The following is a 19,231-nucleotide window of genomic DNA, read 5'->3' as shown; positions in this document are numbered from 1 at the left end:
GGGACAAGCAGCTTAACTAATCATTTGTGAGGCAAAGAATGGGAACTTGGAAGGTTTGTGTCTGGCCATGCATTCGGGAGCATCTGTGAGTCTTATCCAAGACATGGAGAAGGGCAGTTCTTTGCAGTGAGCCATTTTCTGAATCAGAGTTCTTAAGTAAAGTTCAAGATTGTCACATGGAAGACCCGTTAAACTCCAAATTGTTGGATCCCTCCACTAGAATTTCTGATTTAGTAGGTCTGCTCACCTGCAGAGTAGCTTTTCTTTTCTGCTTTGAACTGTGGTTTTCTTCACTTTCTATCTTCCAGAACTTCAAAAATCCCTGGTATACTGATGGCACTTATTCCATTTGTTTGTTTTCTGGCAGACTTTAATCTTTTCGGACTACTCTTTCTATTGCTTCCACGGGCACTGGGATGGGAGTGGAAATAGACATGCATGCTCCATCTTCTATCTTGATCCAGTCTTCCTTTGCAATTTCTTCTCATTCATGTTTTCTTAAAGAGGACTTCTCATTCTATGTTTACCATTGGTTTTTATGGTTTCATGTCGTATACTTAATGGGTCAGTAGTCACCAACTCAATTTATTTTAGAGTACTAATTTTACTTTGTTTTTCCAAAATAGTTAAACTTGTTCCCCCACCATTATTCAATATGGTTCCTTTCCTCACTAAATTGTGATGCCACCTTTAATATATATCAAGCTTGCATCTATACTGTGGTCAATTTCTGGGCTATCCAATCCATTACATTGATCTGTCTTTTGTCTGTAGCACACAGCTTTAATTATTGAAGTTATATTAACTGGTAGGTTAAGTTCTCTTTCATTAGTTTTTACTTTCAATATATTCTTGGCTATGTGTTGCCTTTTTTACTTAAAAAAATCACTTTGTCACATTCCCCTTCCTCCATCTATTTTGGAGTTTTAAGATTTCATAAATCCTTAAACCATTTTGGGGGAGATTGGTATCTCTTTGTCCTTACAAAAACATTATATCAATATATTTAAGCCTTCTCTTATATAACACAGCCTTTTGTAGTGTTTTGCAAATAGGTCACATACTTTCTTAGGTATTTTATCTTTTTTTATTGTTACAATTGTGAAATGGCACTTTATTTCTCATTATAGTTTCTTATTCCCACTTTGTTAGAGATTTGGGGGTGGAGTAGAGGAAACATTTGCAAGAAGACCCTTTTTTGTACAGAGAGAATTCAATGTGATTTGGGAGTTTTGGCTCATGAAAGTGGGTGTTTATTTTAGATTTCAAATGTTAGAATTAATGGCAATGCTTGGTCGTTCTTGACTTAAAACCCATAATAATATGCTTGCATTATGCTGGATTTGTACAATAAAACAAAAAGAATGCTAAAAATCTAATAATAATAGAAATGTAATTCATAGTTAAGTTGCTCTTCAATAGCTGGGGACAATAGAGTGCATCAAGCATACAATTAAGCAGATATCCTCTTTTTCATTTTATCTGAGTCCAGCTCACTCAGTGCTTGGGTATTGCTGGAATATGTCAACTCCTTAACAATCTTCTTTAATTTAGTTGATGTTCCCAAATGATCTTTCTAATTTTGGGTCATGTTTTGCATATTGCTTTTAGTTCACAAAACAGAATGCATTTTTCACGTAATGAAATCTTTTTCTGGTACTAAAATTCAGCCAGGCATGGTCTAAAGATATACTAACATGAAACACTGCTTCATAGTGCTATGGATGTATAAAACTTGGAGAAGAAGCTATCCTATTAAAAAAGCTTCCTTAGAAAGTTGAAAATCCATTAAGTACAAAAACAGTACTGAAACAAAACCCTTTTTTACCAAATCTAAAGTTTTTAATATACCATTAATTATGAGACACCATTATTTTGTGTATCCCAAAGAAGGAAAAGGACTCTATCAGATAAACTATGCTGTAGATTATAAGACATTCCAGTTTCAGAGATCTTAAAATGAAGGGAAAATGTATTTCTTAGAATCAATGATATATGACAGAATGTTTGGAACTGCAAGTCACAGAAACCTGATTCAGATTGGGTTAAAAGTGAAAAATTGATGAACCTTTGTTTTCACAATTAAAAAGAAAGAGAGAGAGACTTCAGAGACAATGACAATTAAATGCAATCCAGGATCCTTGACTGGATCTAATAATTGGGAAGAAAATGCCCAAAAGGACATTACTGGAGCAGTTGAAAAAAATGGACTATAGATTGTGTGCTTTATATCAATGTTACATTTCTTGAACTTGATAATTGTACAATGTGGTTCCATAAGTGAATATCTTTGTTCTTAGGAAGTATACAGGGAGTATTACGTTTTGAAAGAAAGGACATATTCATGCTACACTCAAATGTTTAGAAAATAGATCAGTTGTCAATTGATAGATTAGTTAGATAGTTGATAGAAAGAAAGATATTACAAATGTGACAAAATATTATAAGTGGGTAAATCTGGGTATCTGAGTAGGGGGTGTAATGGAGTTCTCTGTTGCTTTTATTATTATTTTTACAACTGTCCTGTGGGTTTGGAATTATTTCAAAGCAAATTGTCTGAAAGGAAAAAAAAGTGGAGGAAATGTGTTGACTCACATAACTAGAAGCCCATGAAGGATGACATTGCCCAGCAAAGGATCAAGTTCATCCCAAGACTGGTTCTCCTTGTGGTTAAACCATTAATGCCAAACGGGCTACAGTGTTCTGTGTTCACACTGAGTCAAAGGCAGATGATTTCCAAAACATTGAAAAGAAATTTCCCAAAAGTCCTTAGCAGACTTTTCTTTGTATTCTCAACAGTCCAATCTGCGTTCCCTGCCCATCCCTGAACCAACTATTATCTAGAGCTGTATTATACAATGTGGTACTGACTCAACACATGTGGTTATTTACATTTCAATATGTTAAAATTAAATAAAATTAAATTTCTCAGGCATTCTAGACAGATTTCAAGTGCTCAACAACCAAAAGCAGTCAATGACTCCCATTTTGGAAATGCAAAAACGTTTCCATCATCTCAGAAAATTCTATTGGATAACGCTAGTCTGGAGCTGGGGTCAGCAAACTATGGCTCATAGACCAAATTCAACCCAGTGTCTGTGTTTGCACAGCCTGCTAGCTCATTTTTTTGCTTTGTTTTGTTTTTGCATGGGCAGGCATCAGGAATCGAGCCCAGGTCTCTGGCATGGCAGGCAAGAACTCTGCCACTGAGCCACTGTTGCACTACCTTAGCTCACTTTTTTTTAAATATATATTTTTAAATGGTTTGGGAAAAAATTTAAAATGAATGATATTTCATGACATGTAAATTATATGAAATTCTAATCTCATGTCCACAAATTATTGAAACAGCCCCCCTCATGTCTTTCTGTATTGTCTGTACTGCTTTCACACTACAATAGCATGAATAGTTGTGACAGAGATTGTCTGACCCACAAAGCCTAAAATACTTACTGTCTGGTACTTTACAGAAGAAGTTTGCTGATCCATGGTATGTAGGAACAGGATGATCTTTATATCAGTTAGGCTCATACTTCTGGGAACTGTGGTGGGTCAAATTCCCCTGAGGTTCATTGGGTGTACAGAAGCCTGGAAGATAGCAGAACAGAATCAAAGGAAAAAGTCAGAATTGGATGCTGGGCAGGCCACCAACAATGCCCACTGTACCTCATAGGAAATACAGGCTAGCATTTAACCTGCATAATCCCCAAAGTGAACCACTCTACTCACTAAGCAAATACCGTTTCTTGCTATGACATTATGATCTTTCTATACCAAGACAACACCTTCATTTCAGGTTCACAATTTCAGCCAAGATCTCTGCTTTCTCAATCCTGACACACGTGTTTTATACTCACTGTTACTATTGGTATTCATAATATACAAACTTTCAAGCCAATTCCTTTATGCTGCAAACTTTATCCTCACTTCTTCCCTCTCCCTTTCCCTCTTCCACTTGCTTCCTATTTTCTGTCAATCACTTAAATTTCTTACTTTGAAAAGCCTCTGCCTAATTAACTTTGATCAGATAATTGAAATAAGTAATACCCACATGAAAATGTGTTTTTTTTTCTTTTTTTGAAGCTGTGCTTTATAACATAAGAAAATATTGCTCTTTTAATCTGTAGGAACTTAATCCCTTCTCATTCATGAATTTACTAACTGGGTTCTCCCCAGAACAGGGCACGCATTCTAGAATATGAACCAGAGCATATTTACTTCATGTTATGAAAACAAATTATTAAAACTCTTTTTGTCTGTTTAGGATACCGTGGTTGTGGATATATAGTGTATAATGTAAATAAACTAAAATTAGGGAAGTTATTTTCAAAATAGAGCTATTATTTAGAGAATTTGAAGATGTTAGATTCTAAAATGTCTTAGCTTTTTAAAAAATTTCATTCCGGTGGGTTTGTAAGGGAATTTCACTGTCAATTCCAATAGATGTGCATTCTTTTGAGTGGGCAAGAATGAACTTTGAATAAAAAATCTGCACCTGACTTCATAAATGCTGTAATTTCAAAGTTCTTCCCACTGTTTGCCAAGAATAATATTTGTGGATTTTAAGAAAAGTGAACAAAAAAAGTAGAAGAGTTGTGTTAACTAAAAATAGGTGAGAATATTCCAACTTGACTAGTCTTGGCAAAGCTGTTGTGATATTGATATGGCAGCCTGGACAAAGTCCATGTGTTGCCCTGATTGCTAGTTCATTTTGAATTGAAAAAAATTGTGGATTTAAACTTTTGTGTCACCCTCAAAGCTATTCTCTTCCTAAAAACAAAGGAGAAAATTGTCTACGTTGAAAGCATTAATGGCTTTTGACAGAGATAGAGTTTTTGAAAAATGCACTTTGTCCTATTGAAACAGCTCTCCACCTCACCCCTTGCTAAAGAGGATGAAAGGATTAGCAGGTGCTTCTATTTAAAAATGCTGATGTGCTTTATTGGTGGAAAGGAGACTGCTGAGTCTATGGGGAATGGGCCATAGGAACCAAATAGGACTGAATTTCAGGAGAAAGAGAAAATGCAGAGGAAAGGCAGTTACGTGCTTATGTCTATTTGACTTTCTTTCCTGCTCCTCAGAGCATATGTGGTTGAATCCTCAGGTGGGTAATATGACAGTAAAAGGCATTACAAAGGAGCTGTTTCCGCTTTGCATTTCAGTCAAAGTGAATGTTGACAACCCACGGCTGCATCTGCCCACTCAATGCCCTCTGCGGGCGGGCTAGGGAGATAGTGAGCAGTGGCTATCCATTGTAAAAACCCACCACTGCATCCCCAGTCACTAGCTTCAACCTCTACTTGTGCAACACCAGTAGAAGGAATTAGGGTGGGCCCTGATCTCACTCTCTTTACCTGAACAGATATTTTGGAGGGAAGGAGCAGGGGAAAAGGGGCTTAGGATACTAGATGCCATCTGAACAAAAGGTGGGAATACTTTTCTTACCTCACATACCTGATCCTCAAGTTTGCTCATGCTTTTTACTTTTTGCATATCCTTTGAATCTCTTTGAAAACAAGGAAGCCCTCCATCCTTTGTCTGAGAAAGTTCCACATGCAAAGAACCCCCTTCAAGTAAGCTATTAATCATGCAAGAAACAAGTCAGTCCTGTGGTTTTCTATGTGTGGCTGGAACACTTCAGGCCTTGTTATTCTCAAATTGAAGATGTTATTTTCCAATACCTGAAGATTATGTGTCTAGATATCTTAGAATAGAAGGTATGTGCTGAAAACCACATTAATATCATAAAAATACTATTATGTTTCTCAAGGTAGAGTCAGGTTTAGTTAATCAGAATTGGTTTCTAAGATTCCATTTGTTTCTATGTTTAAAATAGTGTCAGGTTGACAAGTCTTTTGTCCTGATACTATCACATCAGCTTCTATTCTAAATTGTATGATATCTGGACAATACAGATAAGCTAAATATGGTTTAATCAAGTCTGACTCTTCTGATCTAACTGATTTTTTTGCATGGGCTTTGATTAATCAGAAATGTATAGAATATTCGTGCTTCATCTCATAGTTATGACAGGTGCAGACTTTACTTTTCATATATACATACTGATACCACAATTCAGTGTCCCTTTCATCTGACATACTACTAATTGAATGATTTCTTTTCTTTTTTGAAATAATGGAATAGCCTGTTGTCTTTATGCTTTTGAAATGGGAAATGTGGTTTAGAAAATCTTCTGTGAAGTGTTGTCAGGGTAAATAAATTTGTAATGATGTAATTCACACACTGTATCAAAATATGAAAATTTCTGAAAATTTCACTGAATTGATAAGTGAGCAGGATGGGAAAATATCCAAAATGGTCTCTTTAGCAAAAATCAAAAGATTCAAATCCCATGGAAGATGGCTATCATTTTACCTACAAGGGGAATATACTTTTCTGTCCTCCATTAGGTTAATTTCAAATCCTTGGAAATGCTGTCAAAGAAAAAACAGAATGGGATGGTCTCAAACAGATTACATTTATGGTTGCTTCATCAAAAGCAAATACTGTGACCTCCTGTTCCATTTTGGGATGCAGAAAATTAGAAACAGTATCATCTCAACACTCATAACAACAATAACAACAAAAGCTGAATAAACCACAAATCCACAAATCTCACTGACCCCCATCAGAAAGCTAAGGAATGATAAGTGTCTGCAAAAAGAAATGAGATGAAAATGTTTTCTTGCTTGGGACACGTGCAAGTGGCAGGAAGAACTTAGGTAAAATGGTTAATAAATTGATAAAGTCTCAGTGTAGGTTATCAAGAGAATATAGAAACCCTGAAAGCTACATATATAAGGGGAATTTTTTCCCACGTGCAAGCTCTTTTCCATTAAACTCACCATATGCACACACATACACACACATGCACATATACAGAGTGAGAGCCTTAAGAAAGCATCCTTTGAATTGTGTGTTTTCAGAAGGCAGACAGTAAGATCGTGGCAAATGAAAGATCCCTACTCTCTTATATCCTTTCTCCCTATCTGCTCTATGGAACAAAGCCTTATACTGTGGGGAGAAGGGGAACAAATACTGTCATCCTTGGGCATTGGTGAAAATCCATTGTAGCTGGGGAAGGGAATAGGAAAAATAAGCAGTCTAAGCTTGGGGGAGAGGCAGGAGCCTTGTGAAAACCTGTGAGAACCAGGGACACAGTGCCTCGGTTCTGAACAACAGAGAATATCCCCCACCCCATAACCAGGATATAAAATTATCAAGTAACAACTAACCATAACAGTGGAATACTGCTGGGAGAATTACAAACATGTAGAAAGAACATCCTCTCTGAGGTGTAGTAAAAAGGAAAGACCTAAACCTAAGTGTGATGCAGACACTGGGAAAAATCTTGTGTAGAACTAGCCCCCATTCTAAACCTAAGAGGAATTTAAAACCTGTGGCGCACTGCAGGTAACAAGAAAAACAATACACCCTAAACTCAGTTCACCTTTTTACTAGATTGAGTCAGACCTACAAACTAAAGACCTAGCAAGGAAAGGCATGCACATTTCTAGAAATGAAAGTATTTACCTCAGCTTCTACTATGCTACACACTATGTCCAGCTTTCAACCCAAAATTATGAGGCATGTGAAAAGGCAAGAAAAAACAACACAGTACAAAGAGAAAAAGCACACAGCAGAACCACACTCGGCAATGTCACAGATGTTGGAACTGTCAGACAGAGAATTTAAAATAACTATGACAAATATGCTAAAGGATCTAATAGGAATATGAGTACAATATGCCAAGTCATATGGATAATTTCAGCAAAGAGATGGAAACTATAAGCAAGAATCAAATGGAAATGCTTACACTGAAAAAAAACACTGTAATAAAGAATGATTTTAATGGGATCAGCAGTAGACTCAATATAGGCAAGAAGGAATTGGTGAACTTGCAGGTATGTTAATAGAAATTTCCAAAACTGAAATTCAAAAAGAAAAATCTAGGAGATAAAGCAATCAGACACAGCATCTAAAATCTGTTGGACAATGTCAACTAGTCTAGCAGATGCTTACTTAAATCCATGAAAGAGAAGAAAGAATGGGAAAGAAGAAATATTTGGAGAAATAATGGCTCCAAATTTTCCAAAATGAGTAAGAGATGCCAAGTCACAGCTCTAAGAAGTTCAGAGAAGACCAAACAAGATAAACATCAAATTCATAAACACACACTAAGGCATATCATATACAAACTGCTTAAAGGGGGGTGGGGGTGGGGTTGGAAGAGTAAATCTTAAAGGCAGATAGAAGAAACAAAAGCACTCCTTAATTATACAGTGCATTAGTCAGGGTTTCCTAGAGAGACAGAACCAACAGGAGAAATATGTTAATATGGGATTTATAAGGGTGTCTCACACAACCGTGGGAATGAAAGACTTCAAAATCCATTGGGCAGGATGTGAAGCTGGCAGCTCCAATAAAGGGTCTTGACGAATTCCATAGGAGAGGCTTCCTGGCTGAAGAAGCAGTGAAACAGTCTCTCTTCCTTAATAGCCTTCAACTGATTGGATTATCTCACTGGTGGGAAACATGCCTTAGTTGATCACAGATGTAATCAGCTGCAGATGCGATCAACTGACTGATGATTTAATAAACCAGCCTTCTGATTTATAAACCAGCCATCACATACAGAAGCAAAGCTAAGATTTACAGCAGCCTTCATGTCAAAAACTAGGCAAACCCAAAGGACAATGGAGTGACAAAAGCACTGAACAAGAAAGAAAAAATATATAAACTTTTAACACAGAATTCTATACCCATAAAAATCCTAGTGCAGATAATTGGTCTCAGTTCTTAACGGAGCAGAATAACTCTCACACACATATTAGGAGTATGTATGTCAGGCCCAATCTGTCTGGTAGTAGCCTGAGGGACTCTCTGTCCCAGAACTTGCCCTGTGTGTAGGGCAAGCTCTACTGTCACACCATGTGGGAGAATAGTTAAGTGGTTGCTTGGGATAAGGGATTGCTGGCTACAGAACATGCAATGCAGTGCCTGGGACCATGAGTAAAGCATTTCTTAGTGTAAATGGGGTATTTGGTACCATGCAAGCAGGGGTACTCCCAAGGTCACACATGCATGCTCAAGATAAGATGCATGGGCAGAAAGGATCAAAGAGGCCCCTATACTTTGGCCTGGAGCTGTTTTCTAAACTCATTGTATGGGTAAGCCCTGAAGGAGAGCACTTGCACAGGTCAATTTACAAAGACTGGGAAAAGTGCTCTTTTTTTTAAATGCAATTTTATTGAGATATGTTATATATTTGCATACCATATAACCATCCAAATTGCATAATCAGTGGTTCACAGTGTCATCACACTGTGATGCTGGGAGAATTACAAGCATGTTACAGTTCAACAATTTCAGGTATTTCCCTCTTGCTACCCCAATACACCAAAAACTGAAAGGGGATGTCTAAATACTTCATAAGAATAACCTCCAGAATGATCTCTTAGCCCTATTTGAACTCTTTCAGCCACTGAATCTTCATTTTGTTTTAATTCTCTTTCTCCTTTTGGTCAACAATTCTTTCCCAATGCCATGATACCAGGGCCAGGCTCATATCTGAGGGTCATGTCCTGCATTGCCAGGGAGATTTACACCCCTGGGAGTCATGTCCTACATAGAGGGGAGAACAGTGAGTTTGCCTGCCAAGCTGGCTTAAAGAGAAAGGCCACATCTGAGCAACAAAAGAGTTTGTCTGGAGGAGACTCTTAGGCATAATTATAAGCAGGCATAGCTTCTCCTTTGCAGGAATAAGTTTCATAATGACAAGCCCCAAGAGCAAGGAATTAGGACCCATCATTTGGCAATCCCCAAAGCTTGCAAGAATATCAAGTCTTCCCTAGGAGGGGAAGTTTAATATTTCCACCTTTTCCCCCAGTCCCTCAAAAGGACTTTGCAAGTACTTTTTTTTTAATTCAACATAACAACATATAAATACAAACATTCTTACCATATGATCATTCCACTCTTGATATACAATCAATAACTCACAATATCACATAGTTGTATGTTCATCATTATGATCATTTCCTAGAATGTTTGCATCAATTCAGAAAAAGAAATAAAAAGAAAACAGAAAAAAATTCATACATACTGTACTAGTCAGCGTTCTCTAGAGAAACAGAATCAACAGGGAATATTCATAAATATAAAATTTATAAGTGTCTCACATAACTGTGGGAATGTAGGGCAGGCTGTGAAGCTGACGATTCTGATGGAGGGTGTGGACAAACTTCACAGGACAGGCTTGCCGGATGAAGCAGGAAGAGAGCCTGTCTCTTCTGAATCCTCCTTAAAAGATGTCCAGTGATTAGATTAAGTACCACCCATTAAAGAAGACACTGGCCTTGGCTGATTACAAATGGAATCAGCTGTGGATGTAGCCGACGTGATCATGATTTAATTCTATGAAATATCTTCATGGTAAAAGACAGGCCAGCACTTGCCCAACCAGACAAACAGGGCCACCCCCTGGCCTAGTTGACACATGAACCTGACCATAACACACACCATACCCCTTACCCTTCCCTTTCATTGATTGCTAGCATCTCAATCTACTTCTTTTTAGTTTTCTGTCCAAATTACTCTGGGACGTATCAGGGCATCACACTAACCTATTCAAACAACAGGTTCTCACTTCCTATTCAAAGTTCCATGTAATTATGCTATTTGAATAAACTGACCATACAAGTTAAATTAGTGTGCAACCAAAAATATAATTTTTGCATCAAATAACCATCTCTTCCTTTGGCTTCATACTGAAGTTGAAGTATTAAAATACATTTACTATCATCCTTTAACTTTTAGTCTGCTTTACCTTAGTCCTACCTGGATCAGTGCCATTCATATCTCTAATTGAAGTCTGATCACTTTCTCAGTGTTTTTACAGTTGCTGTATGGAATAATGTGGACTTTTATAGCTGTAGAACTCTACTCTGAGTCTCAGGTGTCACACAATACCCAAAGTTCCAGGGAATGACCAGGTTATACCCAAACAGCTAATCCTGAGAATTTAGAAATAACAGTTACAACTCCAGAATACATGTGACTGTTAGAGTTTACAATCCAGGAAACTTTACAATAGACCTCCACATGATAATCTGTGCTCTTGAATTCAATTCTCAGAGTTTGTACATTATGGTAGAGCATATTAGTGAAGCATAATATTTGTCTTTTTGTTTCTAGCTTATTTCAATCAACATAATGTGCTCAAGTTTCATTCACCTAGTTGCATGCCTCATGACTTTCATTCCTTCTTGTAGCTGCTCGGTAGTGCATTGTATGTATACTCCATAGTTCACCCTTCCATTCTTCAGTTGATGTGCCCTTAGGTCACCTCCATCCATTGCAAATCACAAACACTGCCACCATAAACACCAGTGTACTAATGTCCATTTGTGTCCCTACTCTCTGTTCCTCCAAGTATACACCTAACTATGGGGTTGCAGGACCATATGGTAACCCCACCCCCAGCCTCCTGTGGAGCCACCACACTGCCCTCCAAAGGGGTTGCACCTCTCTACTTCCCTACCAACAATGAATAGGTACATTTCTCCACATTCTCTCCAGCATCTGTATCTCTCTGCTCATTTTAAACAGTTTTATTCACACATCAATACAATCCAACCTAAGTAAATAGAACAATCATTCCCAGTATAATCATAGCCATGTCTTCACCACCACAATCTATATATGAACATTACAACTTCTTCCACAAAGAATCCAATGTCCCTTTCCTATATCCCCTGCTTACTGACATTTAGCTTTGGCATACTGCCTTTGTTACATTCTGTGGAAGCATATTACAAGGTTATTGTTAATTATAGACCTTAGTATGCATTGATTATATTTTTCCCATACACCATCCCATTTTCAACACCTTGCAGTGTTGACATTCATGTATTCTCCCTCATGCAGAAACATTCTTATATTTGTACATTTAATCACCATCATTGTTCAGTCATCACTAAGTCTTTCCTTCCTTCCTTCCTCCCTCCCTCCCTCCCTCCCTCCCTCCCTCCCTCCCTTCCTTATTTCATTATTTCCTGGCACACAAGGAAAGTTCTGTCACAACTCTACCTGGATGCAAACTTAAAGAACAGACATCATAGAGTCTGAATTGCAGCAATATCACATTAAAATATCAAAGTGTCCAGGTTTCAACAAAAGGTCACAAAACATATAAATAAATAGGAAGTGATGGCTCAGGAAAAGGAGAAAGCTGAAGCATTTGAAACCATCAATTAAGAGAACCAGACATGGAACATACTGAGACAAAGACTTTTTAAAAATGGTCCTGAATATGCTCAAAGAACTAAAGGAAAACCTGGACCAAGAGCTAAAGGAAATCAGGAAAATGATAGATGAACACAAAGAGAATATCAATGTAGAGATGGAAATTATGAAAAAAGCACCAAACAGAGCTTAAGAGCGCAGTAATAGAAATTTAAAATGTCCTAGAGAGGTTCAACAGCAAATTGGAACTGACTGAAGAAACAATCAGTGAACTGGAAGATAAGAAAATTGAAATTATCCACCCCAGTCCACCCTAACTTCTCTGTCCCTTCTCCTTAGGTATGCACTAATAAAATGAAACAATGATCTTCTTGCCCACCAACAGAGGTGTTTTATTTGATCAGCACAGTGCTTCTCAGTTTCAAATGCCCTTAATTGGTGTGACAATTCTCCAGTTCCCACAAAACCCACAACCACCTATGGAAACTTCATATGTTTACATCACTCTGAAGGAATTTTAGCTTGTGAATCCTGAATTGGCTCTACTTTCTCATTTTACAGATGAAATAATCAATGCCCAGGTTGGAAGTTTACTCTCCTGAATTGGAGCTGGAGCAAATCCCCAGGCCACTACTCTTTCTGACTCTTCACTACCCCAAACAAACATGCTTCAAAAAAAAAAAAAAAGCAGGAAATCACCAAACATACTCTCCTACCTTCAAAGACTTATCATGTGCCAGGTATTCTTCTAGCTCTCATTTAGTCCACACCTCAAGCCTGAGTATATATTTTATCCCCATTTTACAGATGATGTTTTATAGGATGTGGTTATGTGATTCACAGACTCTCTCAACTAGATGTAACCACAGGTAGTGCCCCAAGTAACCAGAAGAATATCTTCTAGCATTTATCCCTTAAGCTGCCTGCCAGAGTTCACTGAAAACTTCCCTTCCTTCCCCATCATATTGATTACCAAGGCTGAAAGCAGTTATTTTGCTCTGTAGACATATCTGTATATGAATGAGAATTTGCTGTGGAATTGTTGCACTATTACAGGATTCAAGTTCCTAGAACTCAAGGGACTATATCTCTGACAAATCGTACTTAGTGAGCAGTGATTGGATTATGCAAGATTTTAAGTTCCTTTCTTACTCTTGGATTCTTAATATTTCCTGGCATCTTCTGGGCACCTTTTCACAGTGTGACGTCCACGTGTAGAACTTGGCACGTGGTGGCCCCCAGCAAGTACTTGTCGCTGCCAGCGTATGTCTAACGTATTCTTTCTAATATTTACCTTCCCCTCCAAATCTAGGGAGCACTACTTTGCTGTCAATTTTCACTCTGTTCACTATGAGAAAAGATAAACAACTGTAACCAAGAAATCAGGACTTAAGGGAAGACTTCGATTACTGAATCATTATATAGCTATTCCTTTTTGCTTTCTGGTATATTGGAGTAGACAGAGGGAAATTCCTGAAATCTCTAAATTGTAACCCAGCTGCCTTGATCTCTAATAATGATTATATATTCCTTATCATCTGCCCCTTTGATTGTAAAGAACTCGTGTTCATTTGTACCCAGTTATCCAATTTTTCAGCTTTAGAGTCTTGCGATCACTGAAGACAGCCTCTAGTGTTCATTAATGAAGGGTCTTGGGTCCGCTCAGAACTAACCCACCCCAAGTCTAAAGTAATTATGATAACCAAGATTGTATCTAACCAAAATGGGTCCACCTGACGTGCAGTAGCTTAGACTTTAACCTACAAGTTGCATGTACCTCCTTCTGCCTTTTTCTTACACATGTTCTGTGACCATGCATGTAATTAATATGTACATGATCAATAATTAAATCATCTCTAATTACATCATCTGGGGCCACTGTGCTCATTATCCTAAAACTGCCCATCTTTTCTCTAATAAAACTATCTGAATTACAGCAGCTCCGGAGACAGATTTTAGGCCATTAGGCCATCTGCTCTCTTACTACATACCTAGTAATAAACTCTTTCTCTCTTTGAAACCCCAGTGTCTCAGGAGTTGGTTATTGAGTGTGCTAGGCAAAAGAATCCACGGCCTTTCTCCAGGAACACAACAACAAAACCCATCACATTTCTCAGTTGGCTCTTGCTTCTAATTTTCTCCTCTCTTTTAGGAACCCTTTGTATCGGCCTTTGGTTTCTCAGTGCTCACACCGTATCCTATACCATATAACTCACAATTTTCCTGAACACACAGAAAGATTCACTCCCTCCTCCAAATTAATGAAGAAGTGTTAAATAAGACCATTCCCAACAGCCATCTCTACTTCTCCCTCAACCAGAGACTTAGCAATTTATCAATAATCTTTCTTAGTGATCTTGTAGCTAATTTTGCAAATAAAATTTCCTGAGACAGATCAAATCTTTACGACGTGATATATTACATCTCTTGCATTTCTCCTTCATCTATTCATAACTCTGTCAAAAAAAACTATCGTCTTGGCATGGTTGTTTCCTTGAAGTTTAAGCCGCTTATTGTTCCTGAGATCATCACCCTCTTACTACTTAAAGAAATGTATATATTTATTATTGTTGTTATCATTATTATTATTATGCCTGGAAGTGATGATTACAGGGTGATAATTGCCAGGATCTTTCTTTTCTATTTCCTCACTTGGAAGATCAGGCTGATTTCATATTCGCATTGGCCCATTCGTTCATCTGGTAATTTTCCTGATTCCATACCAAGTGCTGAGCCTGATTTTCCATGACTATTACGTACATCTTAAACTCAAGGTTGCCCATCCTTCGAATCTTGAGCTATAATCCTGAGTGATGCAAGCCAATGTCAAAAAGGTCCCTGACCCCCTCACAACGTCAGGGAAAAGCACTTTCCAAGCTCCAAAAAGTAAGCCCAGGAGTCCAAAGTTTTGCCACTGATGGACATAACATTTTTTTTCAGAGGTTTCCTGCAAAGAGACTGGATTTTAAGAAAAATTATAGGAATTACAGAAATTGGTTATGAATAGAAATCTTGCTTCATGAATGTGTGGTCTAAAATAAATTGGAAACTTTGGTCATCTTACGTTCCTAGATATTTTACCAGTTTTGATGTCTTCTCTTTAGAGAAGGAAAATTGACATGTATTGGAAACCTATCATGGGCTAAGGCATTTTTCTAGCTCTCATTTAGTCCACAAGCAATCCCGAATATATACATTTATCCCCAGATGATGCAGACCACACAGTTATGCTTGAGGCCACAAGGGCAAGAGGCAGAACTGGGACTTAACTCCCTGGTGTGTTCACCTTCGGGGACCTGTCGTCTTCCTCAATCCCAGCGGAAGACCATTCTGTGACCACAGAGAAGTCCCATTACTACTCTGACCCCAGTTTCCTCATTGTGAAATGGAGGGATTTGACAGCTCCTTGCTAAGACCTCTGCCTGTTCTAACATTCTGAGAAACTTGACGAATTTGAATTCAGGGTAAGGGAAAACAGATTGTATTTCCTACAGGGAGTTGTTAACAAAAAGATAAAAATAAATAGAGAGAGAGAGCAATAAGAAATGGAAAGCACTGGCCTAAGTAAATGGTGGGCAAGATTCATGCAGATTCAGGAAGTTAAATGATTAGAGGCAATTTTGCAAACGGTTTTCAAGATGCACAAGGAGCTGCATTTCCTATGTTAATGGCCTTTGACATTCCGAGAAAGAAAGGGGAAATGTCTAGATTTAAAAGTGTATAACTTCCAAATGACTAACTCCAACCCCTGAGATACATTACCTCACCAGGTAATCCAAAATAGAATTCCAAATAGGGTGTTTGAATGGAGTTTCCAGCTTTGTGAAAGCATGAGTGGGATAACTGACATTTCCAGAAATTCTCAACACTTAAAGAATTTAAATTACTAATGTGCCCTTCTCTTCTGTTTCTCAGCCTTTTCCCTTTTCTTTGTACATAGTAAACAAGATGCTGTTTCATATAATTTATTATGAAACTTTCAATAAAAGAGAAAAGTGATCTAAAGTAACGGAAAGTGCCATTAATGCATAATTGGCTATATTCTCAAAGTTCTAGTTTCTTCCTTCTTTCCTTCCTTCCTCCATCCCTCCCTCTCTGCATCCCCTCCCCACCCCCCCTTTCTTTCCTTCTGCAAGGGGTTTGCTTGCAGGAGCTGCTATGTTCCAATTTGTAGCTTCTACAAACTGTGTCATATTTTAAATAATTCAGTGGGCACAATCTTCCATAAAAATATCTTTCCATGGAGTGAAGTCAGTCTAATGCTTATGAAACCCTCTGAAGGGCCAAGTACCTTAAGCGAGTGCTCCTTTCTTGGCAGCTAAATACAATTAAATCTTGTAGAATAGATCTCTGTGTATTTTGGGATGCTAGGTGAGGAATGGAGAAATGTGGGCTAGCTAGCTGGTAAAAACTCAAGACCAAAAATACCCCTTCAATCATATTGTAAAAATATATGAATTTTAAAAATAGAGATTCATATAATTTTCTGACTTGATTGAAGTAGAAACTTTCAGCAAGAGCTTGATTTCCAGTCAATTATCCAGACCAAAGAGGTTTGGATGAGCTTCTGTTAAGTATGCAATTCTTAAGCACTCTAAATTCTGCTCATCAACAGTAAAGGCATGTTGCAAAGGACAAGTGGAGGAGTTTTTGTGCCCTTTAATTTCCATTGTCTGGGCCGGCTGTGGGCAATGGTACAGCATTCTAATACACAGAGCTAGCACTGCACCCTTTCTTAGCATGGTTAATTTCCTATTTCCCTTTGGTTACTCTTCTGGGCAAACCTGGGGTAACAAATACCACTGCATAATATCATCAGGGATGCAGAATATTGACTGAGGGTCCTTGGCCACTTGGAGCCTCAGTTTTCCTGCCTTTAAAATGGGGGTGATAGCTATTGCTCAGGCATGTTAAAAAAAATAGAGATGATATATATGTACATGGAGGGCCTGCTTCATGTCTGTTCCTTACCAGGCTCTAAGAAGACTGATATGAGGGTCCCTGTCTAGGCAGAGCCTGCTGAGACCTCTGTCCCCACTCCTTACTCTGCTCAGGAAACATGCCCAGAGCCCACTCTCATTTCCCATGCTTGTTAAAGGCTTCTATCATGTGCCAAGCGGGCTAGACTGTTAGCTTACCTTATCCAGCTAACCAGGTCCTTTAGTCACACAATTTCAGACATAGAAAGAAACTTTGCCAACGAAATGAAAGAGAAGTTCTTATTTCTTTCTCCAATTCCTGAACGTAAATGGCCATGAGAACTTAGATATAAGCATTTTTTTTCTAGGGCCTCATAATGCCTGTACCCATAGCTGAGGCCTAAAGATGACTTGTTATTTATGAACATAATATTCAAGATGTCTGTGCACAATTTGAACAGATCTTTAAGCTGTAGAAAGATGCCTTTTTTATGAAAAGATGTTGGGAAGCTGCAGCTGTCTGACATGTGCCCGTAGTTTAAATATATGCATGTGTGTGTTTAAATATATATGTATAAATTTAAATTTATATAAGATGCATGCTATGCATGTTCTTTCAGAAAAATCATAAATTGAGATATGCCAAAAATAATAAAAATATACATTTATAAATGTAACTCCACTATCCAGTTCATTTAATTGTTAATCCTTCCAGCTTTTTAAGTTATCCTCATATGTGCATATAAATTACAAATATAGATATGCAGTATATAAAACAATGTCATATTTTACATACTGATTTTATTCCACTCAATATTATTGTGACTCTCTTTGCATGTCAATATGTATATATCTACTTCTTCATTCTAAACGACTATAAATAATATAATTTATTTAGTCAATTTACTATTACCAGTTTGTTTTCATTTTTCATTCTTATAAATGTGACCTGTCTCAGGCTTTACTAGCCAATGAGAAAAAATGTAGTCCCAGCAATTAATTCCTCAAATTTAATAACTCTAAGGTGCCAATTCCCATCATTTTCAGGGTCCTCCTCCTTAAATATGTTGAGAACCCCAGAAATGCTTTCACGTGTCTGTGGATCATTCCTGGCTATTGGTTGCTTCCATGGCCAGCCGAGCCCAGGCCACACATCCCCAAGCCTGATAGCTCCAGGGGAATGCAGTTTGGGCTGGAAATTTTTTATCATTGTAGCAATCATCACCAAGTCCTGAAAATATGTTCTCCCAAATGTCAGTACAACCAAAGTGCCATTAATGTTCATCAAAATTGATGATTTTTAGGGAGTGCAAGGGTAGTTCAGTGGTAGAATTCTCTTCTGCCATGGGGAAGACCCAGATTCAATTCCCAGTCCATGTACTTCCAAAACAAACAAACAAAAGCAAACAGACAAAAAAGATTCAACAAATGGGGCTGCAATAACGGGATACTCACATGGAAAAAAGAATGAAATGTGACCCCAGTCGTTAGCAAAAAAAAATGTGATGATCTTTATTGCCAACCTCAGACCTGTGAGGTGAGAAGGTATGTCACTATGCTCAGCTAAGGTCTCATAGCAAGGCCCAGTGTGCCCAGTGTTGAGTTGCACTGCTGTATGAATTCTTACGTAGCTTCCTTCTCCGAGTGCCTCCTCTACCTCCATAGCAGAGGTTAGGATGTTCAACCGTCCTCATCTATTAGGACTTTCCTGGCTTTAGCCCTAAAAGTCCAATGTCCGAGAAAACCCTTGGTCCTGGACAAACTGGTTCAGTTGGTCCCTCTAATAGAGGGGTTGGTTCACGTGCTGGTGTCCAACGTACTGTATTTAGAACCACTGCTTCCTTCTGATGACTGCAGACCCTTTTGCTGAGCCTGGCTTGCCAATTGGGGTACTTTCTCCTTTGTGTTAATTCCCTCTCGGGAATCTGGTTTCCACTGGACCACATTCTTCAGACCATGTCTATAGATGTTTTAACCTCAAAAACTGACAAAATCTCACGTCTTTTATGTTCAAAGGGCTCTTTAGCCCTGCAAGAGTCTTATATCAGTGGATGTAAATGCATGCA

The 19,231-nt window shown here is 38.0% G+C and overlaps 1 long non-coding RNA gene across 3 annotated transcripts in view; it reads right to left on the bottom strand.

Moving 5' to 3' along the window:
* Positions 1-10,940, bottom strand: part of LOC143646271 (uncharacterized) — a 95,400-nt gene extending 84,460 nt beyond the window's left edge. For 2 of the 3 annotated variants that reach the window (XR_013157435.1, XR_013157433.1), the window contains exons 1-2: positions 10,840-10,940; positions 3,454-3,588 (exon numbers count right to left, since the gene is read on the bottom strand). This is a non-coding gene — a long non-coding RNA (uncharacterized LOC143646271). Of the gene's footprint in view, positions 1-3,453; positions 3,589-10,828 lie in introns of all 3 variants that reach the window. The other variant, XR_013157434.1, reaches the window with a different exon arrangement.
* Between the last annotated feature and the right edge of the window lie 8,291 nt (positions 10,941-19,231).

The sequence above is a fragment of the Tamandua tetradactyla genome, chromosome 9 (assembly GCF_023851605.1).
Source record: "Tamandua tetradactyla isolate mTamTet1 chromosome 9, mTamTet1.pri, whole genome shotgun sequence".
Taxonomy (NCBI): Eukaryota; Metazoa; Chordata; class Mammalia; order Pilosa; family Myrmecophagidae; genus Tamandua; species Tamandua tetradactyla.
This window is presented reverse-complemented; position numbering and strand designations above follow the sequence as displayed.